Raw genomic sequence first — 7858 nt, forward strand, 5'->3', positions numbered from 1 at the left:
CTTACAAGAAGAAATGTCATCTCAGGTCAACATTAGTAAGCAGATGGGTGGGTACTTTGACAGAGGGCCAAACTATTCACCGTGCTACACTTTGTGGGGTACAACAGTAGAAAATGGGTGTGTAAAACAGAGCTGCTTAGAAATAGTTGAAACATTAACAACAAGGAAAAGATTTTTCAGCACAGCATTTGTGGAAAGCTACTCGTATATACTTTTTAACTATCTGTAGCACAAAGTAAATGTAAAATGCTGCCAAAGAAGGATTCTTTACAGAATAGTGGTGGTATATTTGTACACCAACAATGATCAATTTACATTTATACCCAGGCAACATAATAAATAAAATTACTTGGGCTATGGATACACATTCATTTTGCAGCATTACAAAGTGCCTCAGCACTTTGTAGCACTACAAAAATAAAGCACTGCCAAACCTCCACCTCTCCCCGCAGGAAGAGCCTGGTACTAGCCCCAGCACCAGCCTGCAGCAGCAGCCCACCCTCACCCCACACACAGATCTGGGGGGCACGTGCCCCCATGGCTCCCCCAGGGGTGTGTGCAGCAGCAGGAGCTGCCCTCCCCACTCCCCCCTGCACAAGCTGCTCATGGCTCCATCCTAGCCCCGCTCCTTCCCTCACCGCAGGGGCCTCAGTCTGCCCTCCCCCACCCTCCTTCCCTCCTCCCAACAGACTTGCCAGCTCTCCAAGCTGCTGGCCTGCATATCAGCAATCAGATCGGTATCAGCCGATATGGTTCGTTAATAATCGGCCATTGGTATTAGTCCAAAAAATCTTTATTGGTGCACCCCTACCATTAATGACTTAATTGGAAGAATCCTTCTTTTAACTTCCTGTGAACAGAAGCTCCCTGGACCAGATGCTCAATGAAAAGGATGTTCTTGTTCGTTTCAGGGTTCACAGCAGCATCGAAACAGACAAGAATGTCAATTTTACTGAGCTTCCCAAAGGTCCACAGCTCTGTGACCGGCCTGCTCAGCCTAGCCCAGGACTGAATCCAGCAACTTCCAGTATCCTTGGCCCCACGGCAGACGCACAAGAAAATGTTTTTCAATCATTAACATTTGAAACAAAACATTTTTCAGGCTCAACAAACTTGCATTTTCCAATGGTATTTTGTTTCATTAGAACATTTCCAACCAGATCCAGGCTGGACCATTCCACTTTCTCCCCACTCCCACTCTGGAGACTAAAAGTGACATCTGGGTCTGTTTCTTCTCTCCTTCTTTGAAATGAGCACTGGCGTCCAAGCCAATCTGCTCCTAGGCTTGCCAACTCCTGGTGGCAGCAGTTCCAACTGTTCTGTTCCCAAACTCACTCATTTTGCTCTCTGCACACCCTTGCCAATAATGTATACACAACGCTGGAAAGTCTGCATTACAGATCTCTACCTGGTCTTGAACCACTTATGGTATTGCACTATTACAACCTCCAGTTATAAGACTTGGCTCTTTAGTTCAAACTATAATTGTTCATGCTTTTAACTCTGGATACTTGTGATTCTCTCCCCCAGACACATCAGCCATGTGACAGTTGTCCATATGCAACTGCCACAAGTAGCCTACAGCAATTGCCCACCTGTTTATGCTAAAACAAGATGTGCAGTACATTCTTACATTTTTAAATGCAATTACCACAAGATAAGCCAGTCTTTATTAAAGTGATCAACCTATCTTCTATAGGCTAACCATTTCCCTCTCAAAAACAGACAGACATCTGCTTCTACAGTTAACAAACCTAAAGACTGCCCCAGGACCAAACACAGTGTGACTGATGCAGCTATACATTAACTTTCCATCTTTAAGAGAAAAAAGTTAACTCGTATATCCTTCCAGCCTAAACATTCTTGCTGCTGAGGCTCTTATGCTCTCAGAAAGGAAGTTAATTCTAAATAGTTAAATCCCATGGAATCAATGTGAAACATCGTCTGAGATTTCTCCCTGGTAAACTTACAGTGCAGACCCCAACACACTAGGGAAAAAAACCCAGAATCAAACAGCTCAAAGAATTAGTAAAGACTAAAGGTTAGTTATCCTCCATCCCTCAGGTAGCCTCTCCCAAAACAGATGTGAAGCTGGAGCTGGTTAAAAATTGGATGAACATTTTCTAGCAGCCAAAGTGCTGTCTCATCAAAATCTGTTTTGTGGGAACTGTTTCCAACAATTTAACAGAAATTTAAAACCATTCAAAATCAAAATGGAGTATTGATTCCAACTATTAATTTGCATTATTAATAAATTAACATTTTGGCATAATCAAAGCTTTAAAGTCAATTAACGATTTTTTCCCCATTTCTATTTAAGATATTCCATTTAACAAAATGTTTTGAGATGGATTTTGTACCGACTTCAGACAAAAGTTTTAGTGTCAGAATTACCCAACAGACAGACATTTCATTTTCTGATCAGCTCTAGATGAAGTAGAGACAAATGTGAATTATGGCTCTTCTGTACCAAAGTAGACTTTTCTGTTCAAGTAAGTCAGTTTGGCATCATCCACAAACATGAAATTAACTCAAGGTTTTAACAGCAAGAAGTCTGAATCATCATAGCAGCCCTTCCACTCAAGTCTAGCCATGGCAGGACTTTATTCCTTGCATTCTGAGACAGAGGATGAAATGCATCAATAAATTTTGTACAGACACTCATTTGTGACCCTGTGTTTTTGACAAACAGAAGAGGCTTCCTAAAACAACCACTGCAAAAACAGAGCAGATGGACAATGATCACACTCCACACTGCCAAGAAGGAGACAACAGGTTTGTTTGCCAGCCAAGTTGGCCAATCCCAGAATGAGAGTGTACCAGAGATACTGCAATAGCTCCCTGCTCTCTCTCATTTTGTATGCTTAATTTCTTCTCCTCTTATTACATACAAAAATATGGGCAGTATGACTAAGATTTTTAGAATGCTCAGCACTGAGGTTTTTAACATTGGTTAACCAATCTGATACTCCAGCTCTGATGGGCTCAAGTTATAGGTGTTTTTGTCCAAACTTAAATTAAATAAGATAAATCAGTTCTTCTCAACCAAATGGCCACACTGTTCCGAGACAGGCGCCATCCTCAAGTCTTGCTTTAAAGTGCACATTATAAAACAACCAGCTGGAATGTCTGAATATTCTTAGAGTCTGTGATTTTACCTAGATTGCTTTCTGCTTCGCATGTAATTGCTACCATTACTGCAGAAGAGAGTCATTCACCACGAAAGAAGATACTTTTTAAAAAGTTTTCCTTTTTCTAAGTTTTTGGCAGTCAGTTTGAGTAGTAGGAAAACCCTGCCTTTGTCTTCAAAGAATACCATACTTCTGATTTCTTATTTACATGCAAATCATCCTACAGCCTAGATAAGAGATAGTATGACCCTCTACCCCACAAAAAATATGGAGCTACTCAAGGATCCATATACAATTGCTTTTTACAATTTTACCTCACTTCTTGTCAAATTGTCCTAACTAACCATTCTAAGCTTTCAAGCCTTGTCTTGCTGCAGGTTTGTCATGGTATGACAAAAACAGAATATTCCATTTTCACAGTAACAGAATTTCTAACTGCTTACCTAGTGAATAAAATTGCTTTCATGCCCTGTTTTAAAACTACCAATATAAAATCATTAATACATTTTAAAAACTACCTTATCTACTCCTACTTACAGTCTTGGCACCAGCACAGCTGTATTCCACTTTCACTTTTTCCAAGTCATGCATCAAGGTTTAAGCAGCAGCTATAGCCACACAAAACATTTTTCTAAATGCTTTCCGTATCAGAAGCGATTTAAAACTAATTTTAAAACTACAATATCTGTTAATAACCCAAGTTCTTGCAAGCAACTCAAGGTTGCCTCTAACCTAACGTAGATGGAACGCTCAGTGAAAGGTAAGTGATCTAAACTGATACAAAATTTAAAAATATTTCCCATCTGTACACGCACATTTCAATTCAAAAGAAACTGTCACTTTTAAAAAGTGTTGGCACTTGTTAGAAGCCTGCAATGTGTACAGGGCAAACAGTACAACCATTGTTCCAACAACATGCAGCAATTCAAGAACACAGTTATTTCAAATCCCTCTGTCTGCATTTTCCCTTGTTTCAGATGAAAAAGAATAAAAAGAAAAAATGCCTTGCCATATTGAATCTGGAGTCCCAAAAGGAAAAATATGACTTACAGGAAATTAACAACTAGGAAACATTTAAACAATGGTGGTTGTGTCATACAGAACTGGAAACAGAGCTCCATCTCATTCCTCTCCAGTCCGTTTAGAGTACAGCAGCTAAAAGTCATCTCTCTCACTAGCTATTCATACCATAATATCACTGCATTTTTTCCATCTTTCCACCTGCTTCCTCTAGCATTTGCATCAAGTTGGATTTTCACCGTCTAACTTTAGTACCTGATATTAACGCAGGAGAAACAGGTGAACCAGGGAATAAAGGCACTGGCTCAAGGATTTAAGAGGTATGGGTCCTACCCTGCCTCTGCCACTGGCTTCTTGGAAGATATATTTTGCTGGATCAGCTTTACAGCCAGGAGAAATGTCAGATGTTAGACAATATTTGAGGCACAAAATGTCCTTCCTTAGGCTCTTCTTGTATTCTCCTTGTACCATCACAGTTACAAAGCCACTACAACTCTACTGTCCCTCTTACATTCTTGACTCTTCTGCACGTACCTGCTTCCCCTCTCACCCTTTATTTGTTTTGCATACTTAGATTTCAAGGGAAGTGAACCATTTCTTTCTGTACATCTAAAACCACCTCCCCAACCCTCATCTGTTAGTTGAAGACTCAAGGCATTACTGTAATACAAACAGCAGCACCTCTGCCTCACCTATATTTCTGCTTCTAAACCACAATGAATTCAGACTAACCCTTTCAGGGTAAGGTATAGAGTGGTTTTCTTAAAGCCAGAGTACTTAGAATAATGCAGTTTTGCAAGTATCTCAGATTTCCCTTTTTTTTTTTTTTAAACCAGTTTTTCAGCCTTCACTAAAAATATCATCTGAATATAAAACTACCCACAAATCAGAAGAAGAAAAAAAACCCCCAAAACTTTAGTTAGAATCACATGCTCTAATTTACAATCAATTTACATTCAGATAGCTAACTCTGCAGTACAGGGGTCACATCTTCTCCTCTGTCTCATACACTGGCACAAACTAGGAACTTCAACACCATTATTCAGCTAAGAGGATGTCTGGACCTTGAAACTACCAAGAAGTTCAGGCCCTAGAAAGATGCAGACCTCCAGAGATGACGACTCAGTTTCTAAGCTTCTCAGCATTAAACTTAGCTAAAGAATTACCAACAAAGTTAAGTGGTAAAGAAAGATACCATAAAGAAGCAAGTAGTTCACTATCTTACTCTGCTAGTGCTCATATGCTTATTTCTGGATTTCAAGGTTCATGTTAGAGCAGGAAAAGGCAGACAGCTCCTCCTGTTTATACTTCCAATTTCATCCTATTTGTTCCCCTATATCCTCTGAAATGGAGGAATGAGTTTGGTCTCAGCAATTTTAATTTTAATTTAATTTTATCATGCCATTTGTAATATATAACAAACACCTTCCGATAAGCACATAAATGACCCTTTGAACTGAAGCCACTCCAAAAGTTGGCGAAAGTAAGTCAGTTCAAATACAATCTCTGTTCAGTTCCTTAAGCACAGCTTGATCTAGAGTTGCCAACTTAATGTCTCTGTAGATAAAGGTATGTTAACTAAAATAAAGTAAAATTTATTTTTAATTCATCTGTACACAGTTGTTTTCTCCTGTGCATCTTTAAAAATGTTTTAAGTCAATAAAATGAAACTTGAAGGAAAAGAGAACTCTAGCTAAAGATAGTGCAGTAAAGATAGGTTCTGCACAAAATTTCTCCATATAATTAATCTAGACATCCCTGTCTTGATATACAGTATTTAAAATTATCCAAATCCTTTTCAGAGACTGCTAAATTAAATTAAATCCCATCATGGTTTCACGAGATAGACAAATTTTTATGTTAAGTCATATTCATTCAGAACCACCATGAGAGGGAGGAAGGTTAACTTTCTCTAAAAGGCAGCTAATAGAATAAGACAAACCTCTATAGTCAGCAAAATGTATTATAAGGGGAAATCCTAGTTCTACAGAGTTAGGACCTATATTATTGTACAGCGATCATGCTTCATCTCCAATGGAAACTGGTTGGAGAAGATTAAGAATAGCCCCCACAAGTAACAAACAAAAGAAGGCAGATTGGTTCACCTGCACCCAGAAAGCCACCAAATGGGGCCCACCTAGTTAGCTAATAGTCCCCACTAAGGACCACCTGATGGAAGGGGAAGTATCTAGCATAACCAAGCAAGTTAGACAGTGGTATTCACAGATCTCAGTTCCTCGGTCTTAATTTCTAAATGTACCTTATGTTGTGTTGGTCTTTGTGTAGTTAGTTCCATTATGTTATTCAAAAAAATTCTATAAACAGATAAAGTACTTTTACCAAATACTCACCACTAGAGTATTGTTTTTGTTGCTTGTTTCTTTTGTTTTTCCTCAAGGAACCCACACAGTTACTAATTACAGTGAGCAATCAATCATGCATCTGAGTCTAATATACAAGCAGAGAACGAAAATAATTTGTAAGCAACTATTTTTATTTTTCCAATCAAAACATACATGGACAACATGAGTTACATCTTAGGTACCTTTTCTTAAACTGATGTCATGCTCTTTTTTAAAAGTTAATGTAATCTTCTTTAAAACATAATAGGACCTCTTCAGTTCAAAATGTTAACATTAAATTTACAAGGATCGGTACTCTTTTGCCACAGCTTTGAGAATTTCCTTTGTTCTAAAATGAAGTGGCTCAACAGTAATAATCAAACATATGCTGTTTGTTGATTGCTTTACATTTTAAGTGTAAAAATACACTGTGGAATCAATCTATCAGTAAATAAGTCAAATTGCATCATATCAAAATGTTTCTTTCAATAAGAACTTCACTCTCAACTTCAAATCTAGTCAGCTGCAAAAGGGGAGTTAAGAGTGTGTTGAACAGTCTGCTAATGACATCACTTGCAACATTTGTCACCTTACAATATTTTGGGGGTGTTGTTTTTTGGTTGGTTTTTTTTTTTTTTTTTTTTTTTTACCATCCCGCCCACCAGATCTAGGCAAAAGACAAACTTACAAAGGGACAAACAAACGCCTGCAAGCAAAGAGCTTTTATCAACAACTGACTACGATTCCCCGCCTCTTCAGCTTTGCCTCTGGGCATTAGAAGCAATTTAGTCGCACCATACTGAAACGTTTCTTTGCATGAGAACTTCACCCTCAACTTCAAATCTAGTCATCTGCAAAGGGGGAGTTAGGAGTGGAGTTGAACCGTCTGCGAATGACACCTCTCGCTACATTTGTCACTTTACGATATTTTATTTTTTCACGTCCGTCGTCCCCCCCTCCCCGCTCCCGAGTGCCAGCAGCAGGCAACTGGCAAGCTTAGAAAGGGGCAGGTGACTACAAGCGACACCTGACAAATCCCCCCTCGACTTCAAACCCCGCCAGCTGCAACACCGACCCCTTTTCTGTATTTGTAACGCGGCTTCTCCCCCACGCGCGAGGAGACGTGGGCACAGGCAGCCTTACAAAGGGGCATCTGGTTACGAGCCAACACCTGGGGGGGGACAAAACCCCCGAAACCCCCGCCGCCCCCGCGTGCAATCCAGCTGGGAGGGGGCCCAGGACGGCGCTGCTCGAGCTCCTGGCTTGACAACACTTTTTCCTTCCCTAGTTTCCCCGTTTCTCCGCCGCGAAGGACAAGGTGGGAGAGGGGCGGGGGGGGGGGCAGGCGGCGGCGGCGGGGGGGGG

This window comes from Alligator sinensis, unplaced genomic scaffold, assembly GCF_000455745.1.
Source record: "Alligator sinensis unplaced genomic scaffold, ASM45574v1 scaffold1051_1, whole genome shotgun sequence".
NCBI classification, from domain to species: Eukaryota; Metazoa; Chordata; order Crocodylia; family Alligatoridae; genus Alligator; species Alligator sinensis.